Genomic DNA, 24,087 nt, shown 5'->3' with positions numbered 1-24,087 from the left:
GCATTCTGAAAGTCAATTATGTGTTTGCTTTACCCAGGAAAATCAACAATTTACCTGGACTGTAATGCCCCAAGGATTTACTGAATCTCCCACCTATTTTTTTCAGATTCTGCATGTGGATTTGCAGCCTTTACAGTTTACAAACAAATCCACACTGATGCAATACATGGACGATTTGCTAGTTTGCTTAACCTCCCAGCAAGCCTGCCTTGATGACAGTATAGTTTTATTAAAACTTCTGGCTGTTGGCAGACATAAGGTACCCAGAGAAAAAATTACAGTTGGCTTAGCCTTCTGTTAAATATTTGGGCCACCTAATTTCTGCAGAAGGCATCTCTAGTTATCCTAAATTGAAATAAGCTATTTCTGTCTTTCCTATATCCAAAACGAAGAAACAGCTACTGGGGTTTCTAGGATTCTGTGGCTATTGTCAAACCTGGAGTCCCAATTTTTCTTTGTTGGCTCAACTTTTATACAAATATTTAAAAGCTTCTGAGCCAGATTCATTCCAAATTGCACCAGAAGATCGAGAGGACATAGTTCAATTACGAGGGGCTTTAATGAACACACCTGCTCTAAAAAAAAACAAAACCCGTTGCTGTCAAGTCGATTCTGACTCATAGCAATCACTGGTCTAGGTTTTCCTAATTACCACCTAGATTTTTCCTTATTTGTACATGAAGTATCTGGAAATGCTTTAGGCATACTAACTCAAAAACGTGGAGGGTAACAAAGGCCTGTGCGTTATTATAGCCTAAGCTTGACCCTCTGGCCAGAGGATATCCTCCCTGCCTTAGGGCTGTGGCTGCTACTGCCAAAATAGTGAAAACCACAACAGATGTGGTGCTAGGAAACTTTTTAGATGTCTATGGGCCCCATGCTGTGTCTGCCTTACTTAATTAATTCTGCCTTGACACAAGATTTTTCTGCCAGCAGGCTCACCTCCTATGAAGTTCTCCTCCTGGCTGCATCTAACATTAGACTACACTCCATGGCCTGTTTAAATCCACCTTCTCTTCTCTCTGCAACTAATGAGCACAACTATCTTACATATAATTGTCTAGACTTGATTGAGCAACTTTAACCCCTTGGAAAGAGTTAAAACAGACCCCTTTAACTAATTCTGATTTAGTTTTGTTTGTGAATGGTTCCTATTTAAAACCTAATATTATTAATCCTCACTATGAAGTTGGATATGCTATTATGACTTCTGCTGAAGTCCTTGAAAGTCAGGCTCTCCCTGAAGCCACTTCAGCCCAACAAACCAAATTAATTGCCCTCACTAGAGCTTGGAGAATTGCTTCAGGAAAATCTGTTAATATTTTTATGGACAGTAGATATTGTTTTGGAATTGTACATGAATTTGGCATGTTATGGAAACAAAGAGGATTTTTAACCTCTTCTAGAAATGTCATAAAAATGCAGATTTAGTAGCAGACCTTCTAGATGCTCTATTTCTCTCCCCTCTGAAATTGCTGAGATAACAATACTTGCTCACCAACCAAAAGGAGCACCCCAAAGTGAATAAATTAGAGAAAATAATCTTGCTGATATGGCAGCCAAACAAGCTACCTTTCAAGTTATTTCTGCACTTATGATAAATAAAGGGACTCCCCAAATTTGTCTAGTTATAACTCTAACCTTCATGAATTAACTTTAGAAAAACTTTTAAAACACCAACAATTAGCCCAAACAGATGAAATTAAGGCATGAAAAAAGGCACACTGTTACCAAGAGCTTGCCACTAAATTGTGGACTGGGCCTAATAAGAAAATTGTCTTCCTCAATTTCCTGCATGTTTTTATGATGAGAGCCTTAAATGAAGGTTCCTATACGTGATGTATTAAAATGATTGAGACCTTAAAAAATATTGGTGGGGAAAATTTTTTTAGGCTGCTGAACATGTTGCCACCCATTGACCTACTTGCCCTTGCTACAATCCTGGAAAACACCTTAAAAATCCTACCTGGATAATACTCTTTACTTTCCAGGCCTATGCTTGAATGACAGCTAGATTTTATTCAGCTTCCACCCTCAAATGGTTATAAATAGGTATTAGTCATGATTTGTAGATTTTTACATTGGGTAGAAGCCTTCCCCTGCCATTGTGCTACTGCAGCCTTTGTAACAAAGAAACTTCTTGAAAACATCATCCCCACCTGGGGAGCACCAAAAACTCTTTGTAGTGATCAGGGAACTCGTTTCACTGGTCAAGTCTTCCAAGAACTGTGTCAAGTTTTTCCCATTTATCAAAGGCTACATTTTCCCTATCATCCTCAGTTTTCTGGTCTAGAAGAGAGAACTAATGGAACAATAAAGACTAAAATATCAAAGCTTTGTGAAACTTTAAATTTATCCTGGACGAAGGTCCTTTCCTTAACCCATTGCCGTCGAGTTGATTCCAAATCACTATAGGACAAAGTAGAACTGCTCCATAGGGTTTCCAAGGAGCAGCTTGTGGATTCGAACTGCTGACCTTTTGGTTAGAAGCCAAACTCTTAACCACTGAGCCACCAGGACTCCACTTGGTTCTTCTAAATCTGAAGTCCACACCATTTGGATCTCACAAACTTACCCCCTATGAAATAATTACTGGGATACCCATAGACCTTCCTATGTTGCCCGCACCTACCCTAGCATTGTTCTTCCTGAATTACCGAAGTATTGCCAGTCTTTAATCTAATATTCCAAAGAATATCTTTCACAGGTTAGAGAAGCCTTTGGCAAACAAAAACTAGACTGCCAAAGTCTGTCTAACATTGCCCCAGGAAAATATGTATATTGGAAGAGACACCAAATAAAAGACTCATTAGAGCCTCTTTGGAAGGGACCATACTTAATTCTCCTCACCAATCCATGTGCAGCCAAATTAGAGGGAATAAAACTTTGGATCCATTTGTCACAGTTAAAAAAGGCTAAGACTCCTCGTTGGACTAGCCAACTCACTGGAGAGTTGAAGGTTTCATTTAAACGTCCCTGTGGCCAGAAGCAGACAACATCTGAGGCAGACAGCAGACCCAAGACCCTGGACCAGGCCTTAAAATTCACCTCTTTACTTTTTTCTTTTTACCTTTGTTACAATTATGCCTCTACTAATGTTTCCCTAGATTGGGCAGGTGCTTATGCTCACCATTTTAAAAGGTTTAACTGTTCACTATGTGGTGCCCTCCCAACCTTCCCTGGTGGGTCTCTCCACTACAGGGATCTGATTGGGTTGTTCTTGATGTATGGTTACAAGAACAACAGAGAAATAGTTCATTACTACAGGAAATCACTATTACTAGATTTTCCATTGATAAATGGCCTCTTTTTGGATCTGAATAAAACCCAGGCCATAATTTAATCTTTAGTCTTAAGACAACCCTTACTTTACTAAATAAAGTCACCCAAAAAGAGCTAGCTAAAGAATCTCCCAAACCCACAAACAGTACTCTTCGTATTGTAGGTCTGTATCAACAACTGTGGGATACATTCATCTGGTCAACTCTCCCATCAAGAAGGCTAAGTCAGGTTGCTCCCCTTTGCTGGGAACAATCTAACCACACCCATATGAATAACTCAGCCATCATCGGTCCTATAGAATGGCTTCCAATGTCTGAATGGGCATCAGTTATAACCTTACAAGCTACTGATTGGTTTGCCACCAATTATCTATGACTCTCAGGTATCTGAGAATAGCCCCTAACGGCACCTTTTGGCTATGTGGAACCAACCTTTGACCCGGCTTCCTCCAGGCTGGATTGTAAGATACACTTTGGGCCTGAACTGGACTCAAGGACGTATTTTACCTGAACTCCCTTTACCAGTTAATGTACCCATATTAAGAGTTTGATAGTCTTGATAGTGTTTCATTGGCTTGATCATTTAGTGCCAGTATTAGCACCTCAGATAGGACTTGAAGATGTTATGGCAAATGTAAACATATTAACCAAATATATACAAACTGCCCTAAATGACAGTGCCCACGGGCTTTAAGAGATCAATACCGAAATAGCAGTGATGAGAAAGGTAGTACTCCAAAACAGAATGGCCCTTAACATTCTCACTACAGCCCAAGGTGCACTTATGCCACAATAAAGTCTGATTGCTGTGTCTAGATCCCTGACAATAGTGCTAATATTACACTCTATGCTAATCTTATGCAACGTGTAGTATCTCACCTTAAAGATCGTGTTCCTTCCTTAACTGGTATTATAAGTAATTGGTCTTCTTCTTGGGGTGGATGGTAGAAAAAATTGCTATGCTATTTTGGAATCTTTCTATTCCTCATCACTTCTATTATTGTAATTATAAAATGCTGCTTTGCTTTAGTTCAACACATTTTATCCATGTAATGCTGTTCTTTAAAGCCATTTGACCCTTCACATAAATCATGCTAGTTTCACAGGTTTTCACCAATGATCATGTTGTTTACCATATTTTTATGCAAATAATGTGCACCTTCTACATTTATTTACAGCAACAGTAAAAAAAAAAAAAAGGCATATCAGCGCTTACAAAAGTATTTTGCAGGGGAAGGGAGCAGTTGGCAAACAAATGTAGGAGGTGCACATTATTTGTGTAAAAATACAGTAATCACCTCCCTTTTGTTTCCCTGGGTATGTTTCATCTTGACCTCTATCATTCTGTCCTAACCGAGAAATGTTCCTCAAATGTGGCCCTGTCCCTTAAAATGTTCCCCATAAAACCTACTCAAACTGAAGATGAGGCCTATTAGCTCAGCAAAGTGAAGAAAACCAAAGCTCCTCAAGAAAACAGACAAAGTCCTTGCAGAAGAAAGACTACTCCATTGTCGGTGATCAGTGCCTCCTAGACAAGGCTTGATCAAAAGGGGGAAATGTAAACAGAAAAGTTTCACACTGTAGACACTTAGTCAGACGTAAGAATGGCGAGGCTAACTTGCATTCCCAGGAAGCAAAACGTCAGGATGTAAACCATTTGTTCACGGAAGGAATGTGTCCAGATGTAAACAATTTGTTCCTGGGAAAAATGTGTTCATGACTGCAATCATGTGTAACCAAACCGGCTGGCGACACTCATCTAGGTGGTAACTTGCTCTTTCCTAGACAAGTGGCCGAACTTTACATTTCAAAGGACTTCAAGCTGAAGCTTATCTTATCTATAATCGATCATTAACCCCCTATCTTTCCTTTGTTCTCTATGTATATAGATCCCTTTCTCTGCTTGAAAGATAGAGTGCTTTGTATTTTTACTTAGCGCTGCCCAGCTTGAGCTGTATTATTGCTTAATAAAACTCCTTTTCTTTCACTCCAGAGTACAAGATTTTCTTCTTTGACAGTATATACACAGTGTATACACACACACACACACACACACACACACACACACACACACACACAGACACTGTGCTTTATATATGAAAGAGTAAGACTTTTCAGCCCTTGAGAACAATTTTCTCCCCTTGGGAGTAATATCCACCCTGTGGAGATATCATGCTGTATGTGGTCATATTCAAGGCAAGCCAAAGACCAATGTATTCTCTTTTCATTAGATGCAGGTGGAAAGGAATAATGGGTAAAATCATAAAGAAATGTTTCCAAAACTAATGTTGCCCGGAACTACAGTATAGAGAGGTGCTTCACAAAAGGGCTCCATGACCAAATAAGTTTGAAAAATGCTGAATGCAACATGCCACACACACACACAGACACACACACACACACACACCTTGGAGACCCATCAAAATCTCTAAGTAGAGACTTAAAAAGAGCAGTTTAATTATTTTTACCCCAACATCAAAACAAAACCACAACAAAAAAAAAAAACCCCATTGCTGTTGAGTCGCTTCTGACTTATAATGAACCCGTGTGTGCAGAGTAGAACTGCTCCATAGAGTTTTCTTGGCTGTAATCTTTACGGAAGCAGATTGCCAGGCTTTTCTTCCATGGCACCACTGGGTGGGTTTGAACTGCCAACCTTTAGGTTACTAGTCACGTGCAAATCGTTTACACCACCTGGGACCTTTATCCCAATTTATCCTAACTAATTTAGGTTGACCATGGAACCATCAATCTCTTTCTCACTCCATTTGAAAGTGATGTTTATAGAACATGTTTTTGGGAATGCTGTCATGGATACAGAGTTGCTTTGTTTCCTGAAATGAGTCTTTCTGGGGGTGTTTGGCCAAGAAGGTGATAAATAGCTTTTCCATGATTCATCCAGTACAGTCAGGCTCACCAGCCTGCAGAGCTGTGACCACCAGGCCAGAGGGGACAGCGCAGCCTCATCCCAACATGCTGTATCTAGTTAGGGGCCAGGCAGCAGGACCACAGGATAAGAAAGATGTAATAATACGGTCATTGTTGTTGGTAGCTTGGCCCCTTACTCATGATGACCTCGTGCACAATGAAACGAAATGCTGTCTGGTCCTGCACCATCCCCATGACTGCTTGTGGATTGGGCCACTGTAATCATACGGTTTTCATTGGCTGGTTTGCAGAAGTAGATCACCAGGCCTTTCTTCCTAGTCCATCTTAGTCTGGAAGCTCCACTGTAACCTGTTCAGCATCATACCAATACACAAGCCTCCACTGACAGATGGGTGGTAGCTGCACTTGAGGTGCATTGGCTGAGAATCAAACCTGAGTCTCCTGCATGGAAGGTGAGGATTCTACCACTAAACTATCACTGCCCCCATAAGCTCATTAAACACCGCATTTATTGAACGAAAATCTACTGCCCACTTACTTTGTGCCAGAGAACAGAGTAGCCTCTAACAGCAGCCCCACCATCCATGGGGACTGCTGCTGCCCCACAGCTCCACACAGCCCCAGAGCTCTGCCAACCAACCACCTAGTCACCACACTGATGTCTTAGCAGATGGAAATGCCACTGGGATCCCAGAGGGATAGGTTGCCAGACCATTGCTCACCTCCTGCCAATGGGCGACGGAGTCAGCAGCTGCACCAACCCTGGACCTCCTCAAGGGTTAGTGTCCTAGAGAAAAGACTTTTCCCCCACTAAGGTGTTGCTATGGATTGAACTGAGTCCCCCAGAAAGATATGTTAAAGTCCTAACCCCTGTACTGTGAATGTTAGCTGGTTTGGAAATAAGGTCTTTTGTTGAACATGTTATCAGTTACATTGACGAGTCACGCCAGAGTAGTGTGGGTCCTAATCCCTTCTGAGTGGTGTCTTATAAAAGAGGAGAAGAGACACAGAGACAGAGTCACACAGGGGAAGACAGAAACCATGAGAAGATGCACCGAAAAGCCAAGGTGTGCCAAGGAATGTCCAGGGCTATCAGAAACTAGGAAACATAAGGAAGGATTTTCCCCAGACTGTACAGAGAGAGCATGATCCTGCTGATGCCCTGAATTTAGACTTCTAGCCTCCAGAACCGTGAGACAATAAATTTTTGTTCTTTAGAGCCACTCACTTTGTAGTATTTTGTAACAGCAGCCCTAGGAAGCTAAGAAAAGAGCCCTGGTGGCACACCAGTTAAGTACTCATCCACTAACCTAAAGGTTGGTGGTTTGAACACACCCAGTGGCTCCACAGGAGGAAGACCTGGTGATCTGCTCCCATAAAGATTACAGCCTAGGAAACCCTATGGGGCAGCTCTACTCTGTCACATGTGGTTGCTATGAGTCGAAATCAACTCGACGGCACACAACAACAGGAACCTAAAACAGGTGTTATAAGACCTGCCTTCCAATTGCTCAGCAAGACACAACCATTTATTTACTTGATATTCCAACAAATGTGTGTTGAGTACTTACCCATGTCAGGCACTAGTCTAAGCCCTTGCGAACATATCAGTGAAAAAATGTCAAAGATCCCTGCCTGGTGTCACTTGTATTTAGGGGGTGAAGGGGAAGAAGGAGGGAGTCAAAGATAATAAGCACAAAATACAACAAATAAGTAAATTAGCTATTAAATAGAAAGTGGTAAGTACCAAAGACAGGACCGTAAGGGCACAGGAGATCAGGAGCAAGAGGAGGGGAAGCGGGGCTGAAACGTTAAATAAGGCGGCAGTGCAGTCCTCATATTTGCACAAAGAGTTGAAGATGGAAGGGCTGGAGGGGGTAGAAGAGTCACGGCTGCGAGCAGAAACAGCCAGTACAGACATGAGACACTGCCTGGTGTGTGAGGATCAGCAAGGTGGCACGGACTGTCTTCAGGGTTCAATCGGTCTGTGTGCTTAGTTACAAGCCACAGAAACTAACTGCAGTTGACTCAAGCAGGAAAGAAGTTTACTAAAATAGTGCTGGGTGGGTCGTAGACTTGCTGGGAAGCCTGCAGATCTAGACTTAGAAAACAGGACAGAAGAAGGGGGCTTGGACACAGCCAGGCTGGTGGTCAAATGCATGACAAAAGCCACACCAGTGAGAAGCCACTACCGACACCACGCCGCACTGGTTCCATGGCTACCACCACTGCCTCCGTGGATACTACGGCCCCATGACACTCAAAGTTGCCACCAGGGTGGAGCCCACTGCAACTCCCACAGAGTCCTTGGGAGCTCTGCTCCTTTGGGTCCTAGCTCCCAATTCCCAGCCCAGAGCAGGGGCATCCGATCGGCTGGGGTGAGCTCATGTGCCCACACCCTCGCTGCAAGGGTAAGTGGATTTCTGGAATGTTCTGTCACCCAGCACTCAAGGTGGAGATTCCCCAAACACAGGAAAGGTGTTCAGATGCTGGGCAGCCAAAAAATGACGATTTTCCCCCTAATAGTGATCTTGGGGTAAAATAAGGAGGACGAGGGAGAAAGGTTGGAAATTGTGTGATGTCATCAGCTCCGGCTCCACATGCTGGCCACAGTATCCGTGCAGGAATGGGACCATCCCTTGCTTTACTGACAGTGAGTGAGGCAGAGCGGTGTGAAGAAACCCCACTTGGGGCAGCACACGGGGTGGCGCCACCTGGGGCCATGATGCCAGCACTGGCGACGGGGCCTGGCCTGGGGGGGGATGTGCAGGTAGGGGGGCTGTCAAAACATGCCTGATCTCAGAATCCCCAGGTCAGGCCAGTGACCCCTGAAAGGGAGCAGAGCTGCTTGCAAGAGCGGGCTGGGAGTCAAAGGGCCGTGGGCTCTGGCCTCGGCGCTGTCACTCTGCCAGGAAGGCCTGGGCGAGTCTCTGTCCTCCCCGGGCCTTGGGCTCCTCATCTGTGATGTAAGCAACTGCCCGGAGAAGCCCTGATAGCGCCTCTCTCTCTGAAGAACCCTCAGGAAAACAAGATGGGCAAGTAAATAAAGGGGCAGCTCAGTGGACAAGCATTGGGCGGCAGGGATTAAGGAGCTGGTGCTGTCTCTCTGAGGCTCAGGAGGGGCGCTCGCGTCCACAGGAGGCCCTCGCCGACGCGCCACCCTGCCCGAGGCTGAAGAAGGGCAGAGATGACCCTTCCTCAGCCAACAGTCTTCCCAACAGACACCTCTAGAAATAAATCGTGTTTGTATCCCCTCTTGACCCAGCCCCTTGCACCACAGTCCTGTCCCCTTGAGTTGCTCTTCCCTGCTGCTGTCCTCACACACACACAGATACACATACACACACACACACAGATACACATATACACACACACACTTACCCAAAGATACACATACAACATCCATACCCCACCCCCCACACACATATAATACACACGTGCACACTAGCAGCAGAGACCCCTAGGGCACACCTTTGCCTCTGCGTGAATCTACAAAGCTCTTTTACAGCTCCGCCCCATCATCCATTTCATCTTCACAGCCCCCTGCGAGGCCGGCAGGCCAGCACAGGAATTAGCACGCCCACTTATGCTTGAGGAGTTGGGGGAAACCCAGGAAGAAATCTGCCCCCTTGGGTACAGAGGTAGGAGGAGAGGGAGAGAACAGGGTGAAGGTAAGAGGCTGAGGGGAGCAGAGACCAGAAGAGAAGGGGCAAGGGGGCAGGGCCCACTCCTGGGACTCCTGGAAGGGGATGTGCCCAAACCACGGCTGTGGAGTGAGACATCCTGTCACCCCGCCACTCTCGGCCACCAGATGGCAGGCCCAGGCCGCCTGACCCAACCACATTCCTCAGGAGTAGCCACCCAAAGGATAGCCTGAGGCAAAGACAACTCTTAAAAAAAAAAAAAAACCAAACCCGTTGTTGCCATCCAGTGGATTATGACTCAGAGAGTAAAACCAGCCCAAAGGGGTTTCCAGGCAGCAGCCGGTGAATTTGAACTGCCAACCTTTTGGTTAGCAGTCCAGCTCTTAACCACTGCGCCATCAGGGTTCCAACAACCCTAGAGGGTGGGAAAGGGGCTGACATGGTATACACACACATTCACACATGTATGTGCACACGAGTACACGTGAATACATATACACGCACAAGCACATACGTGCACGCATGCACATACACACACATACTTCACACACACCACACACAAAAATATAACACATACACACCCGCACTCATGAGCCTCCTGGCCTCTCACCATTTCTCACTCCACCTTGGTAGATTCCAGCATCTCCTTTTTCCAGCTTATCTACCCACTTCTCCTCCTCCTTTTCTCTGCAGAATCTACAAATTCCAAATCCTCTTCATCATCTTCTCCCGTACACTCCCAGTCTGTGCCGTTCTCTCTTACTCTTTTCTCCCCAAATATCAACACTTACTCCCTCCCCTCTCCATTCCTCAGACCTCCCACCCACTGCCGACCAACTCTCTGCTTTGTCGAGTGCTTTCCCATGTGGCTGCCCCAACAATCCCACAGGCAGCTTTTATCATTGCCATCTTATTAATGAGGAGACAGTGTCTCAGAGAGGTGGGAGGACCAGAGGCCAAGTCTTCATACTCCTAGGCTGCACCTTTCCCTCCACACCCCCTAAACTCCACAGCACCTGTCCCTCCCCAGGCCGACACCTGGCCTTCTCTGCACTAGCTCACTCTCCCCTCTCGTGACTCACAGGCAATGCCACCCCTCCATTCCTGCACTGCAAAGCGCCACCCCCCCCACCCCACCCCCAGCTCTGTCTGAATTGTTACAGAGTCCTGGTGTCACGGGAGGGAGAGGGGAGATGGATTGAGGGTCACTGCCCCCACCCTGGCCCCATTCACTCGGGGGAGAAGAGGCTGGAAAGCCACATCCTATTAGGCTCCACTGAGAAGGGCAAAGAGATGCTGGGCCTGCTCTCCAGACGTTCTGCCCTAGGAGAAGGGTGCTCAGGGCCAGCACTAAAATGTCCAGAGCTGTCATGGACAAAAGTCACCTGAACTTCAGTGAATGCCCATTTCTGTTGAAAAGGGTCCCGTGTGTTAATGATTCAGCACAGAGACCCCAGGGAACAGAGATCCCCAAGGCCCTGGCCACACAGTAGGGGGGCAGCTGGGGTGGGGTCTCTGAGTGCCTAGGAGCCTCATCCGAAATTCCTGCCTTCAAGCTGTTTTCAATGCAACAGGGGGACTAGACCTCCTTCTAGAGCTGAGAGGTGACGGCATAAAGCCTGTATGATGTGGGCTTTTTGTCTACACTTAGGCCACTGTGGCCTGGTGATCTGCTTCTGTTAAGATTGTTGTTGTTTTGGGGTGCCACTGAGTTGATTCTAACTCATAGCAACCCCATGTGACAGAGCAGAAATGCCCCATAGGGTTTTCTAGGCCGTAATCTTTACAGCAGCAGATCGCCAGGTCTTTCTCCTGTGGAGCTGCTGGGTAGGTTTGAACCACCAACCTTTCGGTTAAGATTACAGCCTAAAAAACCCTATGGGGCAGTTCTGTTCTGTAACCATGAGGTGGCCATGAGTCAGAATCGACTCGAGGGCAACAACAACAGCAATAGCACCTGCAGATTCCACTGCTCCTGGAAGGGGCGATGAGAAGTAGTAATTAGAAAGGACACCTAAGATGTGCCCAGGCACCGACTAGGGGGACAGGTAACTCAGACAGTCACGGTGCAGGTCTCCAGCACCTTTCTCGAGCCACACTCCGCTTCCAGGGCCCAGTGTCCAGGGGCCTCCCCAACTTCCCACCCCCAGCCCCCTGAGAGTAAGCCCACTTCTGGGTGGTTCTCAGACCTCAGGGCTGTGGTCTGCTGCTACTGGGAGGCAAGAGAGGTGCCCAGGGCACAATCTGTGCTGAGCCCCCCACCCTCAGGGGCTGCATCTGTGCCTCTCTTACCTCCCTCTTGTCCTGCCTGCCCTGGCCCCAGCCACCCTCTCGTCTTCTCTGCTCTTCTCCCACCTTCCTCCTCCTGCTTCTTCAGGATCTTAATACTTTATTTCCCTGTCTGAAAAATAAAACCAAAACAACCAAACCCGTTGCCATCGAGTCGATTCCAACTCACAGCGACCCTAAAGGATAGCACCTTTTGGTCGGCAGTTTGAATCCACCAGGCGCTCCTTGGAAACCCTATGGGGCAGTTCTACTCTGCCCTTTAGGGTTGCTATGAGTAGGAATTGACTCGACGGCAACAGGTCTGAACAACAGGGGATGAAAACCTTACACAGTTGGTGTGATGATCAAAGGAGATGATGTAGAAGTTTCCAAACCTTCTTTAGCTATGAAATCTGTTGTTTGTTCTTTTTTGTTGTTTTTGAGATGCTTAGCAAAGCAGTACAGGTTCCTAGTGAAATCCTCTGTTCAGAAGCAGCAAACATGGCAGATCAATGGGGGAGGGGGGTTCTCAGGGAGTAGAGGGTGAGAACCAGGGGTCAGGAAGGTGGGAGGGAACGAAGCCCCTTTCGTGTTCACCCACAGTGCAGGTTCCAGAGAGTACAAGAATGTCTTAATAAATGGGTATCTAAGAAGCCAAAATAATCCTAGGCATTCAGTGGGTACTCAATAACGGCCAGTTAGATCAGAACCACCTGTCAGTTTGCTGTACTGGGTTGGCTTCATTGTGTTGCTATGATGCTGGAAGCTATGCCACCAGCATTTCAAGTACCAGGAGGTGATCCATGGTGGACATATTTTAGCAGAGCTTCAAGACTAAGACAGGCTAGGAAGAAAGGCCTGGCAATCTACTTCTGAAAATTAGCCAATGAAAACCCCATGGATCACAACAGAAGATTGTCCAATATAGTGCTGGAAGATGAGCCCCCTAGGCTGGAAGGCTACACAGTAGCCACAACAATGGACTCAAACATGCCAGGGATCATGAAGACAGTGCAGAACTAGGCAACTTTTCATTCTGTTGTATGTGGGGTGGCTGTGAGTCAGAGCCAACTCCATGGCAACAAATGACAACACTGAAATCAGAATCTAAGCAGAAGGGTGCCCGAGAGAGTGCTGGGCTGGAAATCTGAGCAGCTTGTCAGGAGCAATCCCACTGCTCCCTCCCTCCTCCTCCCCAAGGTTCACTTCCCCGAAACCAGATTTCCACAAACAAGCCAGCCAGCTTCAAAGAGGAAAGGAAATCACAAAGAGCAATGTGGAGGAGGTGGAAGGGAGTCTGTTTACAAAATGGTTGGCAGAATTTATGAGTTAATGGTCTGCTACATGAGTGGAAGGCTATTTTAATCATCAACTGACCAAGTCCCTCTTCCCAGGCTCCTCAGACACCATGCAGCCCCCAAACTGCAGGCCCCCAGCTCAGTGCTGGCTATATCCTTGGAATAAGTCTGGAGCCCCAGTTCACCAGCTCATGTGAGCCAGGGGTACACAGCTAAGGCTCCCCAACACACTTCCAAGTACCAGAGTTCCTCAGCAGCAACCCCCAGGAAGCTCCAAAGACTCCCATTACAACCAGATGGCGCCCCCCGCTGACTGCATGCAATAGCCTACACCCACCTCAGCTACTATATGTAAACGTGAACATCTTCAACTTAGTTTCAGGGTAACAAGTGCCCCGGCAAGGTTGTAAGACAAAGGGTGCAGGGATTTCTGATTCCTGGGCAAAGAAGCTGTGCTGAACTTGGAGAGGCAACCCTTTCCCAGTAGCTTGAGCTGGACAGGGAAGCCTGGCACCATCGCCAACAGCCCTGGTCCTGCTGCTGAAAAAGAACATGCTTCCTGGGCTCGTGACACTGTCAGGCTCCTTACATGTGTCTCATTCAATCCTCATAAGTACCCTGAAAGGGGGGTTGCTCACGTTCCCTCTCACAAAATGGAGATGGAGATTCCACTGATAGCTTGCTGAGGTCACACAGCCAAGGGGTTGGGGACTGGAAGTCCACCTGCCTCAGTCTGAGGTCCCAGCACTTTAGCTGTCATACTGTGATATGATGACCTTGACAATTTGGCTTCCCAAACCAGCCTAGGCTCAGTTCATGGAGGACACCACCCAACCCTGAGGCAACAGTGTTCACGACAAAAAGAGTCCCCACCCAGATCCCTCACACCTGTCCTCTAACTGCCTGCATTCCCAACCCGATGCTGGTTCCCAAACCAGCCCTGGCCCCCGATTCCACACCTGACCTTCTCCTTCCTGCCTTCCTAGCCTCAGATTCCCCACACACCCACTGCCATCTTTAGGAAACATTAACCTCACATTCTGTGTCCTTCTCTGCTGGCCCCTCTTCTGCCCCAGCTCTCTCCCCCTCCCCTCCCCTCCCAAGCCTCTCCTCGCCAGTCCTCTGGCTTGTTTTGTAATCCTGCTCAGAGTATTCCTGCTGGGAACATGGTTTTCCTCCTCAGCCTCTTGTGTGCACTGAAGGAAACACAGAACAAAACCCCACAACCACCACAAATAACACCAGATCCCTCGTGAGCGCTGGTTAGCAACCCCAGTGAGAGTGGAATCCAGTTGGAACCCAGGGGTGAGCATGGTGAGTGCATTCCTGTCTTGGGGCACGGAGGCTAGGCTTATCTCAAACTGATAGCACTTAAAAGTGGTTGCTTCACTTCAAAGGGGCTTTCAGGGCTTGTGGTGGGTTCTGACAACCAGCGCCTAGCCTATCCGCTGAGCATCAGTAAAGCTGTGAGAAGTAGCAGAGCCAGAGGCCCCCACACCGCTCCATGTCCCACGCACAGGGCTGGGGCTTTCGGGCTCATTTCAGAGCTTCTTGCTCGTTACTATGGATCATGGCCCTTCCCAGGTGTTCTCTTTTGTGACAAAGGGAGAAACTGAGGCAGGACACGTAGTAACCAATCCTCTTGACTTCCTGGGTCTACCTCTCTGCTTCCTCGTCTCACTTAGTGGCTGTTATGAATTAAACTGTGTCCCCCAAAAAGTTATGTGGAAGTCCTAAGCCCTGACCCCTGGTTGGAAACAGGTCTTATTTATTATTATTATTACGTTAAGGAGGTCATATCAGAGTAGGGTGGGTCCTAAACCTAATCCCTTCTGAGCGATGTCTTATAAAAAGGGAAAACAGACCCAGGGGGAAGAGACCATGTGAGGAACCATCTATAAGCCAAGGAACGCCAAGGAACACCCAGCGCTACCAACAAGGAGGGTCCCTCCCTAAAGCTGATGTCCTGATTTGGACTTCTAAACTCCAAAACTGTGGGACAATAAATTTCTGCTCTTTAAAGTCACTCATTTGTGGTACAGGTAGCCCCCAACTTATGACGCATTCGCGTTATGTCAAACCCTACGTATGACCCATTTTTTGTTTTTTACATCTTATTGTTAGTAATATGTACTACATGCAATGTTGCTACATGTAATTGCTGATGTTATCATTCTCAGATGTTCACTAACAGATGTTCAAAGATCTGATTTATAAAGATATTGATAATAAAGGCAATAATAATGAAAACTAAAAAAAAAAAGAGTATTCGACTTACATCAGAACCGACTTAACAGAGTGGTTGCAACAGAACCCCGCTGTAATATGGGGACTACCTGTATTTTGTTACGGCAGCACTAAGTGACTAAGACAGTGGCTCTCCCTCCTCCCAGGCCACAGGGGACAGAGTTGATAGAAGGGGCTTCCAGGGAGACCCAGCATCCAAGGCAGTTCTTCACACATGTCTCCTTGGGACCTTGGCTTTGGGCCAATTTTCCAGGCAAAATTAGAAAAAATAATAACTGGCAGGCCTTTCCTGAGCACTTAGGGATTCTGCATACATGTTTCTCCTTTAAGCCTTCTAACCACCCTGTAAGGTAGGTGCTACCTCCATTTTAAAGATGAAGAAATCAAAGTACCCAGAATTAAGAAACTCTACCAAAGGATTTGAACTGCCTGGGGCCACAACTTGTGCTCTTAATTACCTCATCCTTCCTATAGCCAAAGGTTTCTGTAGAGGTAGCCACACTCCCTTGCCTTGTGCCCTTGGTGACCACAAGCATCCTTTTCCTGGATGACACCCAAGGCTCACGGAACAACCGGTGGTCAGGGCATATGAATCCATTACGTTTGTGGAGCACCAACCACGTTCCAGGCTCTGAGCGAGGCACTAGGGTATAATGATGAATAAGACTGTCCTTGTGGCATTTGGCATTCTAGTGAAGTGAGATGTGCAATAAGAATACAAACAAATGTCCAAGGAAATCACAGATAGTGATAAGAACTCTTCAGTAAATAAACCATGGATGGGAAGGGAAATAAGTGGAAGTAGGTGGAAAGAGAAGTGGTTTTAGCCAGAATTGTCAGGGAGGGACCCTCTGAGGAGAGGACATTGTAGGTGAGTCCTACAGGATGAAAGAGTGGCTTGTTCATTCTTTGGCAGTCCACGGTATATTTGATATTCTTTGCCAACACCACAATTCAAATGTGTCAATTCTTCTTTTCTCTTCCTTTTTCATTACCCAACTTTCTCATGCATATTAGGCAACTGAAAAGATCATGACTTGGGTCAGGTGCACCTTCGTCATCAAAGTGACATATTTGCTTTTCAAAACCTTAAAGAGGTCTTTTGCAGATTGCCAAATGCAATACGTCATTCATTTCTTGACTGCTGCTTCCATGGACATTAATTGAACTGCCAAAAGAACGAACAAATCAGTCTTAGAATGTTTCTTAGAAGCGAGGATGGTGAGACTTTGTCTCGCTTACTTTGGATACGTCATCAGGAAAGACCAATCACTAGAAAAGGACATCATGTTTGGCAAAGCAGAGACCAAGAAAACAAGGGAAACCCTCAGTGAGATGGACTGACACAACAGTGTAACAACAGACTCAAACGTATCAATGACCATTAAGATGGCACAGGACAGGGTAATGTTTTGTTCTGTTATGCATAAGGTCGCCATGAGCTGGAATCGACTTGACAGCAACTAACAACAGGATGCAAAAGCACCAACACAACGGGGGTAAAGACAGCCCACTCCACACAAAGGCCTTAAGGGAGAAACAAGTCAACAAGTTAGAGTGGCCAACACAGGCAAAGGAGTTGGAAAGAGGAGAGAGATGACAGTGAGCAGTGGCAGGGCCAGACTAGGGGGGCCTTGGAGGACGCAGTGAACAGGGTTGTCTAAGGGCAATAGGAAGCCATTAGAGAATTCCAAGCAGGGGTGACATGATCTGATTTTTGCTTTAGAAATAACTCATGGGTATGGGTTTCTTCTGTGTGAAGTTTTTAACTTGTCCTTGGGGGTACCTCCAACCTCAGCTCTAACCAACTGCTCTCAGGTCTCAGACTAAGGCCTCTCCAGGTGTCCTGGGGTTAGGCATCCTGTCCTGCGGACACAGACGCTGCAGCCGGAATGTTCTGCATATCTGCCCACTGGGGGCAAACTGGCATTTCCACAGGGATGACCTTGGAAGGACGAGGGAATTGGAGACACCACCACTGCTGTGGAGTCACCGAGAAATGCTCTGAACTAACCACAGGGCTGGAGGCCGGGGCGGATTGACCAGTAAACCAGGTATGCACAGGTTTACTTGTGTTTACTTACTAATCTGTAGTGTACAATTTCACATGGGTTTCACCACATCTTTAGCCTCTAGCCCGTGCGTACCCTGCTTATTGGGTAATCTGCCCCTGGCTGGGGGTCCTAGTTCTGTCTGCATCTGTACCTCTGCTTCCTCCAACTGTAACATGGAGTTGGCGGGAAGGACAAGTCCTATAATTTGCTCGTCTCTGATGAATTATGATTTACAGGGCAGGGCCATCGTAGGAGGGACACAGGAATTGAGTCCCTAGGCTGTGGGGTGTTTTTAGCACTGTCAGTTTCATCTTCTTAAGACGTTCAAGGGTCAGGAGCTGCTTACACAGGAGACAGCTGCGGCGCAGAGACGAAAGCTCTTAAGTCCCCAGCCACCAACAAACCACAAATAGAACCCAGGTGTCCCAATCCCCTGGTGTGTCAGCTCAGGTCCCCTGTGCCCACCTCATCAGTATGCAGCAGCCCATACCCCCAGGATCGGACAGACTTGTCATTATTATACCTGTTGTCAGCCAAGGCCCATCGAGAACCTTCTAAACTCTTTATCAGCTTCCAACCCTGACACAACACCTCCGTCCATCTGCCCGAAATGTCAGAATGAAACAGGAAAAAGTGACACCTCCCTCTGCCACCATAATAGTTTGCATAGAAATGACCCACTTTCTTCAGGTGGCATTGGCCAAGCTCCTGTGTATACAAATCCTAGAGCTGGATCCTTCTCTCTTTTCCAGGCTCTCTTCACTCTGACCCATTTCTCTGCCTCCCACATGGCCACCACTAAAGGTCAGGGTCCCCAAGGCTCCACTCCAGCCTTCTGCTCCTCCCACCCTGCACACCCCTAGGTGTAACTCAGCCTTCTGCTGTTGGAGCCCGCAACCATACCTCTAGCCCCAATCTAATTCCTCGTTTCAAGCTAAACAGGCTTACAGGACCCCCAACCCACCCTCAACTCCTGAATATCTGACAGACATCTCAAACACATCTTGACTGACATGGAAGTAATTATTTCCTTTCCCGATCTGATTCCTTCTCCTGAGTTCTCTTTCTCTCTGAAAAGCAACATCAGTTGGCACCTAGCTATCCATCATCTATGACTGGCCCGGGCTCACTTCCCATGATAGGTCACCAGATGCTATCAGTCTCCTTTCAGCACGCCTCTCACTTCTAGCTTCTCCTCACCATCTTCACCGCTGTGGCTTGCACTCGGGTTTTCGTCATCTGTCACTTGGATTACCACAGTGTATCTCAAATAGCCCCTAAACTTTCAACCCTTCCTCCACACCTGCCACCAAGGTATTTTTCCAAAGCGTAGATCTGACCATGTTACTTTTATTCCACAATCATCCATGGCTCCCCATGGCAATGCACCCAGTTATGGCGGGGCATGGGAGTAGGAATGGACGGCACTGGAAGGGGACCCTGTTAAGGATAAAAAAAAAAAATTGACATGGGATAAATTCATAATGGCCCCATTGTGCAGAGTAGAACTGTGCACCATAGGGTTTTCAATGGCTAATTTTTTGGAAGTAGATCACCGGGCCTTTCTTCCAAGGCACCTCTGGGTGGGTTTGAGACACCAACCTTTTGGTTAGCAGCCAGGTGTGTTAACCAATTGCTCTACCCAGGGACTCCTTGTTGAGAAATAGCCATGCAGAAATTGTCTTTATCTGGGCTGAATTTTCTCAAATCTTTATTATGAGCCCCAAGGCTAAATCACTCCTGAGTTCTACTAACAACTCCTTCTGCCTCCTCTTCATTGGTTTACCCTCCATCCTACCTCCCACCATCCCATCTCTAGTTCATGGTCACTGCTACTACACTAGCGTTACTCCTTGTGTTTCCTCTGCTCCCACTCCCCTTTATCCCCCACAACCTTCCTTCTCACCCACTCCCCACCACTCTCCATTCTTCCTACTAAAAGACCAGTTGCTCTTCAGGGCACATCTCAGTGCTACTCATCCATGGGGTCTTTCCTTATCCCTTCTCTGGGACTCTGCCTATTTCCACAACAAATTTAAGGTAGCTGTTGAAATTACCAAATCAAAACCAAACCCATTGCTGTCGAGTCGATTCCAACTCATAGCAACCCTATAGGACTGGATAGAACTGTCCCATAGGATTTCCAAGGAGTGGCTGGTGGATTTAAACTGCTGATCTTTTGGTTAACAACTGAGCTTAACCACTACACCACCAGGGCTCCTGCTGGAATTAAGTTCTCCTTTTTCTGTGCTGCTCTATAACTTTATGTGTATACCTTTTATAGCACATGTCCAATTCTGCCCTGTATTACATTCATTGTGTGTGACTGTGTGTGTGTGTGTGTTTGTACATTAGTCCCCAGACTAGACGTATGTTCCATTAAAGGAAGAAACATACTAGACTGACTTTCTAAAAGCATTTTATTTGAAATACTCCAGAAAAAACATGTCCTGGTTAACTATGTTTGGAAATTAGTTACCCCCTCTGAGGGCTTCTCAGTGCATGCTAGCATATTAAAGACTCTGAGAAGATCTGCATCAAAGAAAAGTAGTGAACATTCTTCAACTCAGCTGTTGCTAAGTTTCTGTGACCACAGAAATTTGTTTTTGGCAGAAAATGCCAATCTAACTGTCTTCAAAATGATTTTGTATGAATCACCAAATTTGTAAGGAAGGACATTACAGGTATTTATCAAACATCAACAGAATTAGATCCAAGCATCATCAAGCATGAATATACCATGGACTGCCAAAAGAATGAACAAATCAGTCTTGGAAGAAGTACAACCAGAATGCTCCTTAGAAGCAAGGATCGCCAGACTACCTCTCACATACTTCAGACATGTTATCAGGAGGGATCAGTCCCTGGATTGCTCTGTCTTGTGTTCTAGTCTTGGGTTGTTATCTGATGTCATTGATTTTCTAACCGGAGGACTCCCTTTAATATTTCTGGTAATTTTGGTTTGGTTTTTGCAAATTCCCTAAACTTCTGTTTATCTGGAAATGCCCTAATTTCGCCATCTTATTTGAGAGACAGTTTTGCTGGATATGTAATTCTTGGCTGGTGATTTTTTTCCTTCAGGGCTTTATATATGTCATCCCCTTGCCTTCTTGCCTGCGTGGTTTCTGCTGAGTAGTCCAAGCTTATTCTTATTGACTCTCCTTTGTAAATGACTTTTCATTTATCCCTAGCCACTCTTAAAATTCTCTTTATTTTTGGTTTTGGCAAGTTTGATTATCTCTTGGTGACTTTCTTTTGGAAGCTACCTTATGTGGTGTTCGATGAGCATCTTGGGTAGATATCTTGTCATCTTTCATGATATCAGGGAAGTTTTCTGCCAACAAATCTTCAACAATTCTCTCTGTATTTTCTGTTACCCACCACCACCCCGTCCATTCTGGTACTCCAATCACTCGTAGGTCATTCCTCTTGATAGAATCCCACATAATTCTTAGGGTTTCTTCATTTTTTAAAATCCTTTTATCTGATTTTTCCTCAAATAAGTTCGTGTCAAGTGCTTTATCTTTAATCTCACTACTTCTGACTTCCATTGCCTCAATTCTGCTCCTATGACTTTCTATTGAGTTGTCTAATTCTGATATTTTATTGTTAATCTTCTGGATTTCTGATTGCTGTCTCTCTATGGATTCTTGCACCCCGTTAACTTTGTTATTATGCTCTTCTCGAATCTTTTAAATTTCCTGTATTGTGTGTTCTGTGTTTTGCTTAATTTCCTTCCTAATCTCTTCAAGAGTACTGTATATTAATCTTTTGTATTCTGCCTCCAGTAATTCTAAGAAATTTTCCTCCTCTGGAAAATTTCTAGATTCTTTATTTTGGGAGCTTGCTGAAGCCATCAACGACTGCCTCTTTATGTGATTTGATATTGACTGTTGTCTCTGAGCCATCAATAAGTTACTACATTTATTTATTTCATGTTTGCTTACTGTGTCCTAGCTTCTTGTTTTGTTTTGATATGCCCAAATAGGCTGCTCGTGTGAGGTAGTTTCATTACTGGCACCTTTGAAGCTCTAATGTCCTGTCACCAGGTGGTTAGATCTGTTACTAGGTATGTGAGCTCAGGAGTCCGCCTACTCCTCCTGTATGGATTCAGCTCAGGTGCTCAGGTAGATAGCCACCAAGTGTGTGGTGTAGGCTCTCACTTACAGTCCTAGACAGGCATGGGTGATTGGTGTAGGCACACGCATCTGGCTGCAGCAGGGGACACACTCTGAGCAAGGCAAGGGGCTGATGGCCACCCCCGAGTGTCCAGGAGGAAGGCATGTCCCTGTTCCCTACAGTGCGTAGGTGGGTGAGTTCTACAGCTGGACTATGAGCACTCAGTGCTGTTGGCTGTAAGGACTGGGGGGCACCTCTTATTCTTGGGCCACTATTGCAGGTGGCTAGGTGGCATGGGTGGAGCCACCAGTCCTCAGGCCCCTGTGTGGGTAGGTGAAGACCCTGCTTAATGGGCAGAGCAGTGTCAAATGCCACGAACCTGCCACTTCACAGCTGAACAGTTGAAGTTAGACTTCAGGTATATACCCTGTTGTACTGCGGTAATGAAGGCCTACGCTGTTGAAAGGGGCCCACACAAGTCTATGCAGGGGGAAAGGCACTCAAAGTCCGTGGATCCCTTATGTCTGTGCCTAGGCAAAGGAGCTGTGCCCACCCTGAGGCTCTGGCTTAGGGGAGCCAGCAGTTTATTTTTTCCCCTTGTTTGTTAATTTGTTCACTCTCCAAGGCTGGGAGAATGGCTCAGGGCATGTGACAGATCCTACTTCTAGCCCGGGGGACTCGGCAATTGCTGAAGCCGGTCTGGGAACCAGTGTAGAGCAAGGAGTGGGGAGGTAAATGGGAGAGAGGTTTTTCCCTAAGGGGGGTATTCTTGATCTGCATGGTAGGCCAGACACAAATACTTATCTTTCAGCTGCTTCTTACTGGTTCTGGGTGGCCAAGTAGACTCTCTGCTGCTGGGTCTCTCCCGGTGTGGAATACACTTCCCGAGCACCACTGCTTGCCTGCCTCACCGCTCACCCATGAGCTGAACAGACCTGAAGGGCTCAGGCTCTCGCTGGGTCAGGTATGGCAACTCCTCACTGCTTCCGAACTGTCTCTCCCTCCCCCTGCCACTCAGTCCGGTTCCTCAACTTTGCCTTTGATGTTCAGGGCTTGTAGACTGTCATATATAATCGATTCACTTGTTTTTTCGGGTCTTTGTTGTAAGAGGGTTTATGGAAGCATCTGACTACTCCGCCATCTTGGCCCCACCTCCAAGGATCAGTCCCTGGAGAAGGACATTATGCTTGGAAAAGTAGAGGGTCAGTGAAAAAGAGGAAGACTCTCAATAAGATGGACTGACACAGTGGCTGCAACAATGGGCTCAAGCATAACAATGATTGTGAGGATGGCGAAGGACCGGGCAGTGTTTTGTTCTGTTGTACATGGGGTCGCTATGAGTCAGAACCAACTCGACCGCACATAATAACAGCAACAACATCATCAAGCATTCCAGTGCAATTCTGTGCAACAAATCTCTGTACAGCACCCACTATGCTCGGGGCCCTGGACTAGGAGCCTCCCAGAGTCATCTCAATCCACATCATCCTTCAGGGTCCCAGATCCAACCTCCTTTTTGAAGTCCTCCCTACCTGCCCAGGGCACACCAACTTTCACTCCAAACTCCTATGGCACTCACTCCTCTGCCATATGTGAAGTCCTGCTCTACTGGTTGTTTTCTCTCTCTAGGTTCTGCTCTTTGTATCAATCAGCATCTCACCAGGAAATGGCACACTCCAACTAGGGTAATTGGGTAACTGTAAGAGCATTTAAACAACAAAGGGACTGCTTACAAAAGCATAGGTGGGTTAGAGAGGAAACACAAGAAGTATGGCTAGAGCCCAGGGCTGGTAACAGGTGCCTGTTACACTCCTAGGCCTGGATCCTGGAAGGAGAGGGTCAGAGAGGGCCACCCCGACAGGAGCTGTGCCCTTCCATCCAGGGACCCCACAGGGAGGGAGCTGGGGGATAAATCCCCCTGCCACATCCTCTTCCACCCCCTGATCTCCCCAGAGCTCCCCACTGACCAAACCCAGTCGGAAACCAGACGAAAGCGGAGGCCCTCTTTCCAGCCAGAGCATATCACCTTTTTAAACTTCTGGAGAAGGAGGCCAGGGACTGCAGGGGCCGCTGGAATTCCAGGGCTCCTGACCAACAACACCGTTAGACATCACTCCCCCAAGTCGTACCAGGAACCGAGTGGGGAGCCCCTAAGTCTGCTGGAAGTTTCTTTAAACAGCAGGGTCCCGGGTATGAGGCAGCTGGAGCAGCAGCCCCGATGTGGGAGCTTGCCCAGGGTGTGGCTTTGCCCTTTATCATGGTGTCATCTGGCAGGGTGGGGTGAGGG

This window comes from Trichechus manatus, unplaced genomic scaffold (assembly GCF_000243295.1).
Source record: "Trichechus manatus latirostris isolate Lorelei unplaced genomic scaffold, TriManLat1.0 scaffold00097, whole genome shotgun sequence".
Taxonomy (NCBI): domain Eukaryota; kingdom Metazoa; phylum Chordata; class Mammalia; order Sirenia; family Trichechidae; genus Trichechus; species Trichechus manatus.
This window is presented reverse-complemented; position numbering follows the sequence as displayed.